The sequence below is a fragment of the Natator depressus genome, chromosome 8 (assembly GCF_965152275.1).
Source record: "Natator depressus isolate rNatDep1 chromosome 8, rNatDep2.hap1, whole genome shotgun sequence".
Classification (NCBI taxonomy): domain Eukaryota; kingdom Metazoa; phylum Chordata; order Testudines; family Cheloniidae; genus Natator; species Natator depressus.
In genome coordinates, this window is record NC_134241.1 from 56,828,017 (window position 1) to 56,847,032 (window position 19,016).

General features: G+C 43.3%; 1 long non-coding RNA gene across 1 annotated transcript in view; it reads left to right on the forward strand.

The window, feature by feature from the left end:
* The window catches only part of LOC141992855 (uncharacterized), a 473,559-nt gene that overhangs the window by 331,912 nt on the left and 122,631 nt on the right, over positions 1 to 19,016 (forward strand). The window contains exons 7-8 of the long non-coding RNA XR_012640668.1: positions 11,545 to 11,670; positions 12,925 to 13,030. This is a non-coding gene — a long non-coding RNA (uncharacterized LOC141992855). The remainder of the gene's footprint in view (positions 1 to 11,544; positions 11,671 to 12,924; positions 13,031 to 19,016) is intronic.

Consider the following 19,016-nt stretch of genomic DNA (forward strand, 5'->3'; position numbering starts at 1 on the left):
ACCTGCAAAGGGTTAAGAAGCTCAGCTAACCTGGCTGGCACTTGACCCAAAGGACCAATAAGGGGACAAGATACTTTCAAATCTTGGGGGCGGGGGGAAGTTTTTGTTTGTGCTCTTTGTTTACAGGGTTGTTCTCTCTTGGGACTGAGAGAGGCCAGACAGAAATCCATCTTCTCCAACCCATCCTAATCCAAGTCTCCAATATTGCAACCAGTATAGGTAAGCCAGGCAAGGCGGATTAGTTTATCTTTTATGTGAATTTTCCCTGTATTAAGAGGGAGGTTTATTCCTGTTTTCTGTAACTTTACGGTTTTGCCCAGAGGGGGATCCTCTGTGTTTTGAATCCGAATACCATGTAAAGTATTTTCCATCCTGATTTTACAGAGATGATTTTTACCTTTCTTTTTTTAATAAAATCCTTCTTTTAAGAACCTGACTGATTTTTCCATTGTTCCAAGATCCAGGGGTTTGGGTCTTAGATGATTTTGTAACCAATTGGTTAGGATATTATTCTCAAGCCTCCCCAGGAAAGGGTGTGTGTAGGGCTTGTGGGAATATTTTTGGGGAAGACGTCTCCAAGTGTTCTCTTTCCCTGTTCTTTGTTTAAAACGCTTGGTGGTGGCAGCATACTGTTCAAGGACAAGGCAAAGTTTGTACCTTGGGGAAGTTTTTAACCTAAGCTGGTAAGAATAAGCTTAGAATGCATTTTGCTTTTATTTCGTTTGACCAAATCCGACTTAACCTTACAAACTTAGATGCTTCTTACCACAGGCTGGCTGGTTGCCCTTCAGGCAGGCTCTCCCCTTTGATCAGCGCTTTAGTTGCTTGGTGGGGATATCTGTAGATGGAGGCGGAAGAGAGAGGAAGAGCATGGCAAATGTCTCTCCCTTTTTGCCCTCTTGGCTTTGTCCCCCCACCCCCTTCAGAGTCAGGTGAGCATTACCCCATTGCAGTCCCAAACTGACCAAAGGAAGGGGGGTGACTCACTCGAGAGTCCAACAGACCCATTGTTGTTGCCTAGCCCAGTGTCCTTTGTTCCTGGGATGCTGGGCTGGGTTTGTCCCATACATGCCCTGATGAGGTGTGAACTGCTCCTCTGCTTCTGGAGAGTTTTTGCCTGGGCTTGCTTTAAGCCATGAGGACACATTTTCAGCCTCATAACTATACACATGAAATTACAACCTATAACATTACTATAACATTACCATAACAACAATGCTCCGTACACCATGAGCCTTCTGAAGACACCCGACATGACAAACTTTGCATTAGATACTACACGATTATATTACAAGGATGAACATGGGGGTGTAGGGTGTTCCCACGAGGTACAGAATGTGTCACACACTTTACAAAACCTTAGCCTAGAGGTCTTTAACTCCACTGACTTTAGTGGAGTCACTTGTGACTTACACTGGTGTGAGAGGAGAGTCAAGCCCCATTAATTATGATTACAAAGAATAAAACTTACCAAATGGAAGATGACAAATTTTAGAAAATGTCTTTTAAAAAGTTTTTAAAAGGCGATTTATAAAACAAGAGTATGTATTAGTATAGCTTATTTAATATAGAATGGCATAATTCTTGGAGGTTCAATATCATTTAGAACATCAATAAGATTCCATTTTAGAACCTGCCTGCTGCCTTTTTATGTTCTAAAGCTCATGTATGTCAAATACACCTGAAGAGTCCTGTGTGTTGAACTTCCCATCTGAAAACAAGTAACACTTGAAAAAGCTTCTGAGGATGGCAAATCTTTTAAGCTAGCCAATGGGGAACAGCAAACACTTATCTGCTATTCCAAAGCTACCAGATCACTGTTTGGTACAAGTACCGACACTGTTATATATGTATTGGATGTTAATGGCATATGCTAACTGGTGCTATTATACTGTATACAGAAAATTAACTTAGAAAGAAAAATGCTATGTTGCTTTACATCTTACACTTATTGTAGCTATCTCATGGCCAATACTAATGTCCATGACTTCAGTTGAACATATTATACAGTTGTACACATTTGAGTGTTTGAGGGCTTCAACTTGCATAGCATAGATGAAGTGTTTGTATGTAAAAGAAAGATTAAAAGTGGTGAACAAGACAGGGAGTTGAGGACACTTGACCCTGCACTAATAAGAGCGCTGTTACAGATTCTCAGCCACTATCTAGTAACATGATTAAAGCCTCTGAGGGTAATGCCTAGCTAAGTGCCTCATTAGTATGATGAGGTTTGTTATGTCTCCCTAAACATCTTCATAACCATACAGTACCACACTTCACTTCAAAGAATGGATGCATTGATCTCTCAAACTTCCCTTATCTCAAAAGGCCTCCTTTATTTTGGACCCAACCTTGCCTCCATTGCACAAAGGTTTTCTGATCTTTTAGTATTGAAAACTATTGATACGACAGTCTGAATCATAAACCAGAGGTCATAGTTTTGATAGCATGAACCTATTCTAACTTCACAGCATCTTAAGATTCTTCGCTATCGTGCCATAAGTTCTTCGAATTGATCTGTCCCATATTGTCTCAAGTCTATGTCTTGGCACATCTTAGTAGTAATGCAAACCAGATGCAGGAAAACAAATTAACACAGGGCTTCTTCGCCACTCTGCATCTTCCTTTTTCTAAGAATTTGCAGTAGAGAATGTACAGAATATCCTACCATGTCCTGAATCCTGAAACATTCCTGCTTCTAAGGGACAATATGCAAAGGTTAAAGATGTTTTTAACTCTTAACGCACATGTTCAATGGCTTTCAGTTATTTTGTACACTGATTAAGGACAAACTTATCTGCAGTAAGTATCATTTAAAAATTTCATGGTGCAAATGTCTAATACTATACTTTGCCAAGATGCAGCTATGTAGAACATGGTTTAAGTTTCACTACAATTAAACAAACATTCAGCCTGATGTGTTCTGGGGCATATTGGAGATGGTACTTTTTTCATAGCAAGAACATCAAAAATGACATTTTTCTTCCTGGTAGAGCAACATGTTGAAATCATCCTAACAATAAGGAAATGTCAATTTAAGTCTGTAAGAAATGCTATATACCATGTAAATCATTTCTTGGAGAAGATCCAAACAGATATGTCACCTGAAGATCAAAGCACTTAGGTGGGTGGAGCTAGCCGGCTTTGCCGTCAGATGCCTCAAAAGAGCTGCTGGCCCTGAGGACAGATTTAGCTAAAACTTTACATGGGGGATTTTACAATTATTAGCTAGCAGAACTCTAAACAATATACAACATACATACAAGACAAAATGCTGGCTTTCTTTGCTCTGCAGGCTCCTCATTCATGCAGGATTTTTGAAAGATGTAGTTTTACTAATTTATCACGTCATTACTGGAGTCACTGATCAGGTTTGCTTTGTCTTGGTGAGTCGTGCTTCTCACTGTGCCTACCATCTAGTGTGCTGCCAAATCTAAGCCTTCATTTAACAACAATGAAATCTCAAACTCTTCCCAATGTAAATCAAGTGTAAACTAGTGCGGCAATGTCTGCCTGAAACAACATCAAAGGTGTGAACTTTTCCCATTCATCTCAGTGGGCTGTTTACGTAAATGTCAAAATTAAGCATTTCACTGCTGATCAGAGCATGCAAGGAGAGGTTAGCATAATATAAAGATCTATACTATGTAATATGAATGACATCTATTTTGGTATCAGTCATGGATAGAACTTGACCTTGTGGATTTTTGGATTATTTTTATGAAGTTCTTGTTAACTGTGATGCAAGTCCTCTTACAGGACTAGAACACTGAGTAGAGACTTGAAAAACAAGTTCAGTTGAGTGGACATGTAGGCTGTTCAGCAAGAGGAATTTAACATCTGAAACTAAGATGGCCTTAAAACCTTGACTAAAAGTCAAGTAATGTAAAAGATGGCATGACTTAAGATAACCAACAGTAGAGCCATAACATCAGAATTCTTTGAATCCACTCTAGGAAGGAAAATGAGGATTCTATCAAATTCAAAGAAAACTGTCAGTCAGTGGCTATAAATATTGTTGTGGACCATACAACTGAATACAGTATTATAGGTTCTCTGTCTGCTCCATGTGACTGACTGACTGATTCCTGCAGGTGGCTAATGTGAAAATTAAAGTAAGCAAAACCTTGGACATCAGAGGTTGCTGTGACCAAGGTGGATTCAGGTAGCTTGAGTGCTAAGCAGGCCTGCAGGAAATCCCCAAACATCCTACCTTAAACCTCACCATCCAACCTAAGAAATATTGTGCTTGACCACTGGAACCCCAGAAGATGCCCTATAGCTCTATATGTTCCTCTCTGAATACAAAAGCACTGAAAAAAGAGATCTGCCTCCCCTTCCACAAACAAAATGGTGCCTGAGCCTGATGGGACAGAGCTGATGGCTGTGCTACAACAGATGGCTACAGACCCTGTTGAAATTAAATCAACAATTCCCACCTTATAGACCACCATGACTGGGATTTGGAGTACACTACAAACTCTTTCCAGATGGATGGTGAATCAGAATACAGAATTTCTGAAGTGGAAGATGATCTCAAAGAGGACAAAGTACATGTTACGAAGAACTAATTATATCAAGACTATTCAGACCAAGCCGCTTGAGCTAGAAAACCATTCACAATGATGTAATATCAGGATTTGGGAATTATCTGAGGGAATAGAGAAAGGTAAACCCTTTGAATTCATCCTTATACTAACTAAGTTGTTGAATCTGCTGCTAGATGTCCATTTTGATATGGAATGGGCACACCTGACCCTTTTTCCTAAACCAGCTCCTGGAGGATAGCCTCGAGCACTGACTCTGAAGTTCCTGAAATATACAATGAAGGAGCATATATTGCGGAAGTCCAGAGGGGGGGAAAAGGTTATGGGGAGAACCAACAATTAAAATACTGCTTCCTCCCCACCCAAGATTATGCCTGTGCTGTGATTACAATGAAGGCAGCTTTTAACCAAGTGAAATAATTGGGCAAGAAGATGGACTCAAAGTATTTTATTAAATACCCAACAGTGCTCCATATTAAGAATGGCAAGACGATAATATCATTCAGTTTACCTCAGGAAGCAGAAAAGTACCTCAATCTGCAAACTCCTCCCTGCAAGAGATGACATCCTAATGTAGGGGTGGGCAAACTACGGCCCGCGGGCTGGATCCGGCCAGTCAGGGCTTTGGATCCGGCCCTCGGGACTCCCACCCCTGTGGCGCCACGGGCCCCACGCCAGTGCTAGAGGTGGCTGGCACCACGTCCCTACGACCTTGGCAGGGGGTGGGCGCAGAGGGCTCCGCACGCTGCCTTGCCTACAGGCACCACTCCCTACAGCTCCCATTGGCCGGGGAACGGGGAACCACGGTGCCAGCCGCTCCCAGGAGCAGCAGGGTGCGGGGCAAGGGCAGGCAGGGAGCCTGTCTTAGCCCCACTGCCACCCCAGAGCCACTCCAGGTAAGTGGCACCAGGCCAGAGCCCGCACCCCCAAAACTCTCCTGCACCCCGCACCCCAGACCTCAACCCCTTGCCCTGAGCCCCCTCTTCACCCTCCCCAGGGGTGAAAGTAAAACTGAAAACTTACCAGTATGGGGGCTCTGTCCCCCATGAAAGGGGCGGGGCCTCAGGCAGAAGGGGCGGGGCTGGAGGGTGGGGTCAGCATCCCCCAGCCAGCCCTTCCAGGCTGTCTGGTCTGCACCACCCGGGGCTCCAGCAGCGATTTAAAGGGCCTGGGGCTCTGGCCACTGCTGCCACTACAGTAACAGCGGCCGGAGCCCCGGGACCTTTTAAATCGCCGGCCTGGGGGCAATTGCTCCTTTTGCCTCTCCCCCCTGCTGTTGGCAGACTTGGGGGGGCAAAAGGGGCAGCAATGATAAAGTGCTGCCGCAGCAGTGGTTTAAGCAGGGTCCTTTGCCGCGACCCGGCAGAGCCACTGACGGGGCACAAAAGCAGCAGTGCTTTAAGTAGGGTACTTCAAGCACTGCCACGGCAGCGCTTTCAAGTAAGGCAGTAGGGGTCGGTACCGGCAGCCACTTTTTACCGGTACACCGTACCGGCCCCCACTGACTTACTTTCACCCCTACCCTCCTGCACCCCAACCCCCTGCCCTGAGCCCCCTTGTACACTCCGTACTTGTACACTCCAGCGCCCCAACCCCTTGCCCTGAGCCCCTTCCTGCACACTGCACCCCCTCCCCCACCTCGCTCTTCCTTCCTTCCGCTCCCCCAACCCCCTCCCCCAGCTGTACATTCATGGCCCTGCATTCAATTTCCCCACCCAGATGTGGCCCTCAGGCCAAAAAGTTTGCCCACCCTGTCCTAGGGGATAATCCAAGCATATGGGATTTATGTATTGCTCTCTAAGATTTCATATTGCTGCTCTAAACAAGTTGATAGGCTCCTCTTGATATTGATATGTTAGTACCTCCTTAAAGGGTCACTGTGAATGTACTTCCTATTGCCTTAACTCATGGGAAAGGAGCATCAATGTAAAATCTACCACTGCTTTATTAGATGGTGCTTCCTTATGGGCTAGTGTATCAAGGTTCTGTTGATGATAGGTGATTACTTTAGTACTACTATTTGGGGCCCTAGGGACTGAGGATCTCCAAGTTTTACTTGATCTAGCTGCCCTCTCTGGGTGTTGTGTGTTTTTTTTTTTTTAAACTGATTCTTCTTGATTGTATGGTACTAATGAATATTTCTCTCTCCATTATGTTTTCCATTAGTTAATTCCTTCTTCTGCCCCCCACACCCATGTTACCCTTCCATGCTGGGAATTTTCTTCCCACCCCTGAAGAACATGTATTGGGAAGTGACACCCTGCCCCGGATTATGTAACTTTTGCTGCTTGCATATGCAAGAACTGTATGCTGCTCAGGAAAATTAGCAGTTTCTCATTTATTCACAAAGCGACTTTATATTTTTATCTGGTATATTTTAACAATGATGGCTCTGATAATTGTCTCCTCAGATATAAGGGGGTTTAATAACCCTATTAAAAGAGAGATGTATATTCAATACTTAAAGAGAAGGTTGACATGGCCATGCTTCAGGAGGCACAGTTGACAGAACTTAAAGCTTCTAAATTTAACAGATTGGGTAGGCCTCTCACTTTCCAATTGCTTTGATTCTTAATCAAGGGTTGTTGCTATACTAATACATAACATTGAATGTTAATATTCTGAGCACAAGGTCTGACGGTGAGGACAGATTTACTCTCATCAAGGCTGATATTGGCAGTTCTGTAATCCTCTTTGCCAATCTGTACAGGCCAAACCAGGATGATCCCAAATCTTTCATCACTTCTTTGAGTATCAATGCCATGGACCATAAAGATATGATTCTGTCACAGAGCTCACAGGTTCTGTGACTTTAATGAACCTCTGTGACTTCTTTGACTTCAGGCTGCTGCCGCGTCAGTACTGGAGCAGCTGTCAGCCCCCATCCAGAAGCAGTGGCGGGGGGCCAGTGGTTAGCCTGCAATGGGTTCCCCCCCACCCCTGGGTATTTTTAGTAAAAGTCACAGACAGGTTAAGAGTCTGAATTTTTGTCTATTGTCTGTGACTTTTACTAAAAATACCCATGACCAAAATTTAACCATAACCATCATCCTATTATAGCTGAAGACTTTAATGAAACTCTAGACCAGGGATCTCAAACTCTAATCACAACGAGGACCACATGAGGACTAATACGTTGGCCCGAGGGCCACATCACTGAAACCTTTTCATACAACGGTACAAAAGTATAGTCAAAAATGAAAAAAATGAAGAGTAATATAGTATGCTATTAAAAGTCAATGTATTAGCTTTTTTAAAACTGTAATGCGAAGAGGGGTTTTAATAAAATATAAACACCTATAACTATTCCTTATGTGGTCAGTAACACTGATGATGATCTACACTAACAGTCTATCAACATAGCTGTAATGGCAGTAACTTTTTAAAGTAACTATTCATACAAAATATGTTGCCACTTTTAACAAACATTCTTCCCGACTACTCCAAGCAAAGAATCATACATGCTGAACTCATACCTCAGACTGCTCATCTAGTCCATGAGGCCACACCCCCTGCCCCGCCTCTTCCCACCCCTTCCCCAGCCCCATTCCAACCCCTTTCCCAAAGTCTCTGCCCCCTCCCTGCCCCTATTCCAGGGGTGAAAGTAAGTTAGAGGACTTACCGGTACACCAGAGTCCTGAGCAGGGGACGTGGCCTCAACCGGAAGAGGCGTGGCCTCAACCGGAAGAGGCGTGGCCTTAAATCCCTAGGCCCTTTAAATCTTGATTTAAAGGGCCAGGGTTCCAGCTGCAGTAGTGGTGGCTGGGAGCCCAGGGTCCTTTAAATCACCCCTGAGCTACCAGCTGCAGAGGCGGCTGGGAGCCCCGGGGCAATTTAAAGGGCCCAGGGCTCCAGCTACCACAGCGGAGCGCCAGGCCCTCTAAATCACTGAGGAGCCCTGGGGGCTCCCGGCTGCCACCACTACCCCGGGGCTCTGGCAGAGCTTTAAAGGGCCTGGGGCTCCATTGTGGTAGCAGCTGCCGGAGCCCCGAGCCCTTTAAATCCCCGCCTGAGCCTGGGGTAGGGGTAGGGGGGCTCTGGCAGGGATTTAAAGGGCCCCAGGGCTCCATCCGATGCTACCGACCCGGCCCTTTAAATCCACTCTGGAGCCCCGCCTCCGCTACCCCAGGGCTTTGGTAGCAGGGCTCCGGCGGGGATTTAAAGGGCCCTGGGGAGGCAGTGGTGGTTGGAGCTCCAGGGCCCTTTAAATCCTCGCCTGAGCCCTGCCGCCGCTGCTACCCCAGGGCTTCGGCAGCAGGGCAGGTGGAGAGTTAAAGGGCTGGGGCGGTAGCAGTGGCTGGAGCTCCGGGGCCCTTTAAATCCCCGCCACAGCCCCGCCACCACTATCCCAGGGCTTTAAATTGCCTTCTGGGAAAGCCGGTCCCAGTGTGGGGTACCAGCTCTTACAGGTACGCTGTACTGTGCGTACCAGCTTACTTTCACCTCTACCCTACTCCACCCCCTTCCCCAAATCCCCGCCCTGGTCCCGCCTCTTCTCCGCTGCCTCCCCTGAGCATGCCGCCTCTCCTCCCCCCCAGAAAGTTCTAAATGCCGGGAGGTAGGTGGAGGAGCAGGGATGCAGCGCAGCCCGCATGTTTGAGACCCCTGCTCTAGACCCAGTCCTTGATCTTTTCTATCTCCACATAAAAATACCAATACTTGCCAGGTACTTAATACATGGCTGATTTAGATTTACGAGGTATGTGGAGATTAGGTAGCCTACAGAGGAAGACTTTAGTTTGTGGGGGGTTTTTTTGTTTGTTTTTTTTCTGCAGCTCATTCAACATATTCAAGATTGGACTATTTCTTCATGTCACAAGACTTGGTCAATTTTGTTACTGACTGTGGCATTGGTACTTCTGTTATATCTGACCATGCTCCTATGCGTGTGTCTGTTAAGCTTTCAGGGTACACACCCCAAATAAAATGTGGAAATGAAATACCTGTCTGCTTTTTGATACATTTGTTGTTTCTATCCAGCAGGAGCTAGAACTTTCTTAAAACAAATGCTCCCACTGCTTCATTAGGTGCCACATTTGGGGAAGACTTTAAAACCTTCATCAGAGGTCATTTTTCTTTACCTTTAAAAAGAAATGGAGAGAACACAACATTGATACTCTTGCAAAGGAAATCCAGGCCTTGGGTGTAGACTATGCTTCTGCCCCCGCCCCAGAGAAACTCAGAACCCTTATCAGTCTAAGATATGAAATCAACAAACTTCTGTCCCAAAAGGATGAGGTTGCTTTATTCTGTTTGAAGCAAAACTTCTGGGAATCTGAGAGAGTTGGCAAGCTTTTGACATACAAACTTAAGCAAAAGGCTAACAAAATAAGATTTCTACTGTTTGTGATAGTAGCAATAAATTAATATCTGACTGAGATGTATATAAATTTCAATAGTTTTATTCATAACTATATTTAGCTGAAGAGGGAATCAATAACGATGCCGTAGATTGTCACAAATCTGCCTTTCAGAAGAAACTTTTAGATATCCTTCTAGAAATAGTAGCACACTCTCAGCGTATAAGAGAAATTAAGGTCAGAAAGACTCTTGGTGCAGATGAGTTCTCAATTGAATTTTGCAAAAAGCTGTCTGAAACTCTAACACCTACATCGCTGAACACGTTCAGTGAGGCCAAGAATGAGCATACTCTCCCATCTGCTCTAAGAAGTTATAACTTCACTTATACCTAAATCTAGCAGAGACTTTATCCTACATAGTAATTACTACATAGTACTGTTTCTTTAATCAATTGTGATGGAAAGACTTTAGCTAAAGCTTCCGCTATGCGACCGGATGAAGTTCTCATATGTTATACACATAAATCAGGTTGGTTTCCTTCATAATAGACATGGCTCAGATAATTTGCACCAGTTGATGATATTGCCTCTTTGAGAGATTATAAACTCTAAAGAACCTTTAGCTGTTTGTTCTTTAGATGCGCAAAAGATCTTAATGCCAGGGTGTGTGGTCATTTTTCACGTTAGCAGAACTTGGATCTGGTAAACCACTTACTGATTGGAGTAAGCTTTTATATTCTAACCTGATCTCGGGAGTAGTTACCACAGGTGGTATTTCCACCCCATGTCTGTTACAGAGAGGGATGAGGCTGAGATTGAGCTTTCTAGATAAATGCTGGATTTTTCATGAAAAAAAATCTAGCAACCTTTTTCTGTACTGTTAGTACTAAAACCTCTTACTTAGAGAAGAGGAAAATGACTGAATTATGCTTCAGGGTTAACTTCAAACATCTAACATGAGAAATAATCTTATAAATGACCCATCTCTTCCCACAGAGGCGCCCCTGCAGATGCGCTCATGCCCAGTACAGTCATTGGGAGCTGTGGCCTTGAATTAGATCATATCCCTGTGACATACCAGGGCCCAATCAGATTAGTGGGAGACTGTCACCCCTGCCCTATAACGTGGGGTGCCCTTTACAGTGTCTTCCTGCTGTAGCCTCCAACCTGGCCTGCTCACAAACAGCCTCCCACATCTAAGTCACTCCCACGTGTGTGTGTGTGTGTGTGTGTGCGCGCGCGCGCACGTTCTCATACCAGCCTGGGCTCATACCAGCCTTCATTATGCTGCAAGGTGACCCCAAAATACCCCTAGTTCCAGATCTTCCCCCAGAAATGTATGTCCTGTACTGCCCAGCTGTCTCCTGGACAGGACAAATATATTAAGTCACTTATTACTTTATTGGAATAACATGCTAGTTTCTTTTAAATAGTTACCCAAACACTCCAATTTAAACACAGTGGATTTGATAGAACAGTAAAACAAGATTAACTACAAAGAGTTTTTACATGAAGATAAGTAATGTCATAAATGTCAAAAACTGTTACAAGAAAAATAAGGATAAAACATTTACTAATGCCTGACTCCACAAACTATATTAGATTCAAGGAAAACTTCTCACTACATGCTCCAGCAGATTACTGGACACCCCTTCCCCAACCTGGAGTCCACTGGCTGTTTTCTTTTGTTGTTTTAGGTGCTGTGCAGAGACAGAGAGAGAGAGAGAGAGGAGGGGTATCTTGGGGGTGTCTGCCCCTCTTTATAGTTCTGTCCATTGCTTTGAGAAGCATTTCCAGCTGGGAGCAAGGCAACAGGCTGCCTGGTAAGGAGAGGAAACACCATGCTGTTTTTTCTGCTTTTTTTTTTTTCTGCTTTTTTTTTCTCTGTCCATACCAAAGAATGGCCACTTAGCAGGTAATGATCTCAGCCTTGTTGACACCTGGAGGGGGCATCAGCTTGCCCTTTGTCTGGTTTAGCCATTCCCCAGATTTATCTGGGAAAATATACTTCAGATGTTTATAACTTTACATATAATTTTGCCATGCTATTGATCAGCAAGTTGTGTTTTTTAATGATACCTCACAAAGCATACTTCTGTACAAACATTATTACAATAGTGTGTGGGGTCTGAACATGAGTATATTCTGTCATAGTCCCTAAATAATTGAGGCACTGACATATAGACAACATACCCTGTCAGCCAGTGGTTAGCATCAATTCCTGATTACTTAGTCATACATGTGTACATTTTTGGAAAATGTATAAATGCCCGAAACACAGTATAATGTAACATATTGCCAGTCAGTATACATTGGTCAATCCTATCCTACATTACCACGTCCAAATGTGAACTAAGCAGCTGTAATCAAATGTTCCATAAAATACTTGCCAGACACTTAGACATGACAGATTTTTTAAATCTGTCACTTATGACATACTGTAGCAATTATTTTACACCAGCGCCGTGCTGAATATTCAGAATGGATGGAGATTGAAATAAAGGAAGGCACCGCATTATCCATACTTAACACAGTAAAAAACCTCACCTATACAGTATGTAAAACACAAGAGTCAGTCTCTGTAACAAGGGTCATCAAAACACATGCTTTAGGGTATAGCTGGAATGCTGTCGGACTTTGGAAATAGTATCTCACATTCTAGTGAGTTGCCTAGATGCTTTATAATGGAACCTTTTGTATTTACAATATCATTGCAGGCTTATAATTTTGTTTAAATCAAACATCAAAAGATGGCTTTAAAGCATGATATTTATACCCATTTTAGAGGTAGGGTTTGATCATGCCAGGTGTTGCGTAACCTGAATTGACTTCCAAGTGACCACCAGCTCACATGATGAGGTTTGAATTTCACTTTTCAAAGCTTATACAGTGTGTCAGTAGCAAGACCCGAGTCCTAGTCCCCAGTCTCTCTTAAATACTAACACAGTTTGCACTGGAGGCAAAATAATAGACTTGATGTGCCAGTGTCTGACTGGGTGGGGCACTATTTCTCTAAACACACAGGACTAGCTGAATAGCACACGTGGAAATGAATGAGTCTCTCTTTCCTTCTTTAGGGCCTGTTATGCCTTGATGTTACAGTTGTAGATTGCAGTGGTGCAGAGATGGGTAGCAGAATGCTTCTCAAAGCTCCTGGGAATGGTGAATATTGGACAGTGATGGGTATGTATTGTAGCTTTTTACATTTCCCCTTGATGTACATTTCCACAGCCTTGGATTCTGTCTCTGTACATACAAGCAGTAGGCTTCACTGATCTCCATTATAACTTTTTACACATGCTGACTTGAATGGAATTACTTCTGATTCTCAACAGAATCAGGCCCAATAGCTGAACTTGCACTAAAAGAGGATAATATTATGAACTTAAATACAGAAACAATATATATTGAATAAAATACTAATAGCACGAAAAGGCCTTTGAGGTTTGGCAATGGACTCCATGGAATCTTCACTGCAGCTCAGAGGGGACCAGCTAGATCTCAGCGAACACTGGCTGACTCACAATCTACTGTGTTAAATAATTCTTGAGACATAGCTGTTTTTGTAGGCAGATTTCAGAGTAGCAGCCGTGTTAGTCTGTATTCGCAAAAAGAAAAGAAGTACTTGTGGCACCTTAGAGACTAACATTTATTTGAGCATAAGCTTTCGTGAGTTACAGCTCACTTCATCGGATGCATTCAAGATGTTAGGGGGCTTATTCCTTCACCCACTTACTTCCCTGGTCCTTCTCGCATGAACAGAGAGCAACACTACCCTAAGTCCAAAGGTGCAAACAATTCGATGTTTATTGGGGTGAACTTCCAGTTCCATGTTTCCAGTTTCCTTCCTTAGTGTCCCCCTTCCCAGCTCTGACACCACAAAGCCTTACACCTGTGTCCCTGTTCCCATTCCTGCCCTTAGCCAAACATGATTCCAATTTCCCCACCCCCACTGAATGCAGCCGATGAAGTGAGCTGTAGCTCACGAAAGCTTATGCTCAAATAAATTTGTTAGTCTCTAAGGTGCCACAAGTACTCCTTTTCTTTTTGTAGGCAGAGTGTGACATAAATTTACCATGTTATCCTGAGATAACGCAGTTACCATTATGTTGCACGGGATAACTAATTTTAGTGCACGGTATTTCTGTAGTACATGTGGCTAGTGGGCTCGAGTTTTTAAGTTTATATGTCTTTACACACAGGCAGTCTTTTTTAAAAAGGGTTGAAATAGTACCAGATCCTGCCTTCGGTGAATGCTTGTGCATGGGAGCAAGGATAAAGCTCAGAGAATTTCTCCCCCTTGGATCCTGCATGGTCCCAGCGGGAACGCTGAAAGCTCTCATAACAGGGTGTATGTGGCTGCTTCATCCAAAAGGAGTAGATCAGCGCCTGCTATAAATAGCAGCATACCTTCAAGTTGAGTGGAGGTTTGGCTACAGCCTCTGGCTGAAAAAAACTGAGATTCTTAGCACCATGGAACGTGATACTCCTAAATAGTGTTCCTAAATAGTGTAATAGTGTAATAGTGTAAATAGTGTAAATAGTGTAAATAGTGTAAATAGTGTAAATAGTGTAAATAGTGTAAATAGTGTAATAGTGTACTGCTGCTCTAAGGGAAGGAAGAAAACAGGGCACTTTCAGCCTTGTCCTTTATTAGCACAGAAGGGCAGGATTTGGACCACACTACTTGTCCTGAAATACCGAAAGGCAAAAGCCTTTAAACTTTGCAATAGTACAGAGTTCCCTATTTGGACCCCAGTTCAGCAGGGTGCATGTACCTAACTCTATGCATATGAGGACCTGAAGTCAAAGGGACTGCTCGCATCCTTAAAGTCAGGTATTTGCTTAGTAGGGCTGGATGGAAAACAAGAGTTCAGCCCCCTACAAAATTTAGAGGTTTTTAACATTTATTTTGACTTCTCACAAGAGACGCAGATACCAGAGAATGGCCAGTCACTAGGTGGCTAGGGTATTCACTGGGGCTGTGGGAGACTCAGGTTCAAGTCTCCTATCTGCTTGATTTGGAGCCCAGACTCACAGCTGGGTCTTCTACAGACCAGAGCCCTGATCACTATGCTCTTGGCTATTCCAGGATGAGTTTCTCTCATGTTGACCAGAAATTCCATTCTTGACCTGACAGCTTCCCAATTACTTTAATCAAAGCCAGTATGTTCCCATTAAGCACATTGGTTTCAATAGAAAAAAGCTGTCTTTTTTTTTTTAACCAGCTCTAGTGCTTAAGTACCTTGCTAAATTGAGGCATTAAGGAAAATAATCTAAAAAGAAATCAGGATTCAGCTGAGTATAACAAAACGCAATAAGGACCTGTGAAACAAATGACAGTGGAGGCTCTTCATCTACTTTTCCTTTAATCAGATATAGTGGGATCTTTATCAACTCTGAGCACACCTTTTGCCTACCCACTTTCAAATAACTCCATTTGCATTGGGGGCTGGTGACCTGCACAAATGATTTACAACTAGCCTTTGGTTATATATCTTCCTTGCTCTGGTTATGAGTTTCAATAAAGAAACGTTCCACTTGGTTGCTGTGCCTGAAGATTGAGGAATAGCCAAGAGAGGGGGTCGAACACATGCAAATATCATTGTATACTGTAACTGTCTACAGCAAAATTAGAAATGAATGCATAGACTTGGGTGCTTTATCCATTCAAAATAGAAGTTGAGATTAACCAGTTTTGATTAACCAGTTTTATTATTTTAGTGCTATAATGCGAAAAGTAAATCAGCATTAACTGTTCCTGTTTGGGGGGGGGGGGGGGCTACTACAGGAAAGGAATGTCGACTATTTTTATTATTACAAACCAAAGGCAAAATAAGTCAACAGGAGAGGTGAGAACAATGTAATCCATTCTTCAGACTTCCAGGAGTAACAGACTCAAAACCAGACTCCCTTTCCATCTGTTTTGTTTGTATAAAGTGCCAGTGGGTGTTCTGCAATCTTCAAAGAATATCTGGCAGAACTTCACCATTCTATTGAAATAGAAACAGAATAGGGGGTGGGGAATGGTCTAAGGTCTGAAACAATTTACGTTTAAAGAGTGCTACAAGACTTTGCCATATATACTATGCTTGCATAGTGTGTTGCTGCAAAACCACATAACTTATTTTTGTGGCATACCATTTGGCTTTCTTTATAAAAGTTGAACTATAACATTAGCATAGATATTTGCAACTGTTACCTAAGAGACTTTCTGATGCCTGCCTCACTTCTGTGTGAAATTATTCTTGCATGGCATTTGTAATTGTTTCTGTCAGGAAAATGGAAACCTTGCAGATATTTAATAATGTGCCTTGGAGAGCATGTAACCTTGGCGATATGTGTAATGTACCTTTGGATAATGGAAATTCTGCAGATAGTTCCTAAAATACCATGTGTGTGGGTTTTTTTTTTTTTTCACTCATGATAGCTAAAATCTTTCCAGAGGCAATGTTTGCCCTTGGCAAAACAAATTTTGTTACAATGTTTATAAACATCATAGGAAACAAGAAATCATTCAAAACTGTCATATGTCTGACTATGAAACTTTCTGCCATTCACACATGACAGAAAGAGGTGCTTAGTTAATAACTTTTACATTACAGAAGTGTCTAAAAAAGCACAATTTAGTCTAAATTCTTACATTTACATATCAAAATGGCATTTTCCTGAACCTATTTTTAAGATATTTTTTTCTCTTCAAATCTGTAATAAAACATACTTTAGAAATTTGGAAATAAAACAAGAGAAGAAAGCACACTGACTGGAATTTCCAAAGTGGACTAAGGGGTTTAAACCTGTTTGGAAATCCCTGCCTATATATTTTTATTTGACGGAAAATATACATAATCTTGTATCCAAGGCTATTTTGGGGTACATTACCATAAAGAATGTTCCTGTATCCTTATTTTCTTTATGAGTAAGGGGTAGAATTTTCGAGAGTGCATAAGCCCCAGTTTTAAAAGTGATTCTGGCACTTAGGCTCCCAAGTCTCATTGAAAGTCCTACATTTAGGTTTCTAACTCATTTAGGACTTTTTCAAAACTTCAGAACACTAAAATATGTACAACTAGAGTTGAATTTTGTAAGTGCACAATTACCTCACAGGGGAGAAGGCGTACAAAACAATCAGGGTAGGAAGGAAACCTTATAGAAAAATGTCTTTTGTCTGACTACCGGGACCACTGGAATTACGGAGTTATTCTACAAACTGACCTCTTCCCTGACTTGTCCTTCAAAGAGCCCCTTTTTTCCCTGAAGCAGCAACATTTCTGACTTCAGGGACACATGGTTAATCACTGGGGGGTCTCATCACAGAGCTCACTCATTCATTGCAGCCTCTGCACACCCCAGCATTCCTGGTGGCTGGATCCACTCTTAGGGAAAGGGATGGATAATATTCAGAACAGGACACATTCTGATCATCATCATCAGCAGCACAATTTTCAGATGGCAACCAAATGCACACCTGATCCCTGTTTACACAAAGGCCACTTTTATTGCTCTGCTAGTGTGAAGGAGCCTAAAAGTGCCTACCAGAGTAATGTAAAGTGGTTTTAATGTAAACAGCCTGCTAGGTCTATTAGGCTTACCAGCCTTATCAATGGCCCTTTAAAAATGAAAACAAATACTATCCTGTTTCTACACAGCATCTTAGCACACTGGAGATGGATCTTAATCACATGCTTCACCAGAAGCTGCACTGCTTGAAAAGTCCCATTCTCAAATTTCAGAGGTCAATTCTTTAGCACTAGTTCTTTCCTCACTCTGAGGAACACCTGGTCTAGGTCCCAATACCTGCTCTACAATACGAGGTTAGGTCGAATTTAGCTGTGTTAGGTCAATTTTATAAGGAATGGGTCTACATAACCAACCCCGTTCCGCCGATCTAAAGGGCTCTTAAAATCGACTGCTGTTCTCCTCCCCGAGGAGAGGAGTAGTGATAAAACCAACCTTCCTGGGTTGAATTTGGGGTACTGTAGGTGCAGCACTGTGCAATTCGATGGTATTGGCCTCTGGAAGCTATCCCAGAGTGCTCCAATGTGATCACTCTGGACAGCACTTTCAGCTCTGATGCACTAGCCAGGTACAGAGGAAAAGCCCCAGGAACTTTTGAATTTCATTTCCTGTTTGGTCAGCACAGCGAGCTAAGCAGAACAGGTGACCACGCAGTCCCAGAATTGCAAACGAGCTCCGACATGGAGTGAACAGGAGACACTGGATCTGATAGCTGCATGGGGAGAAGACACGGGATCTGATTGCTGTATGTGCAGGCAGAACTCTGATCCAGCAGACGAAATGCTGATATATATGCCAAAATCTCACAGGGCATGGTGGATAGAGGCTACAGCAGGGATACACAGCAGTGCTGCTTGAAAATTAAGGAGCTCAGGCAAGTCTACGAAAAGACAAAGGAGGCAGATGGTTGCTTCAGGTCAGAGCCCGAGACATGCTGCTTCTATGATCAGCTGCATGGCATTTTAGGGGCAGAGACCCTATCACTACCCTACCACAATCCAAGGAAGCCTGCAAGGTGGCAGCCTCACGCAACACGGGGGAGGATTTTGGGGATGAGGAGGAGGAGAATGTGCAGTAGGCAAGTGGAGAATCCATTCTCCCCGGCAGCCAGGACCTTTTCATCACCCTGGAGCCAATACCCTCCCAGGGCATATTGTTCCAGGACCCTGAAGGCGGAGAAGGCACCTCTGGTGAGTGCACATTTGTAACTACACTACAGGGGTTAAAAGCAATTGTGTTTAATGTTTGATTTGCCCTGAACAATTGGGATGCATTCGCAGCCAGTACAGCTACTGGGAAAAGTCTGTTAATGTGTCTGGGGATGGAACGGGAATCCTCCAGGGAAATCTCCATGAAGCTCTCCTGGAGGTACTCTGAAAGCCTTTGCAGAAGGTTTCTGGGACGGGCTGCCTTATTTCGTCCTCCGCAGTAGGACACTTTACCACGCCAAGCCAGTAGCAAGTAGTCTGGAATCATTGCAGCACAAAGCATGGCAGCAAATGGTCCTGGGTTTTGGTCGCATTCATGCAACATTCGGTCTTTATCTTTCTGAGTCAGCCTCAGGAGAGTGATATCATGGTTGAAATAGGGGAATTTTTGTAGGGACCAGTAATCCCCTCTGTTTGGTGATCCCCAACACATTAGACCCCGG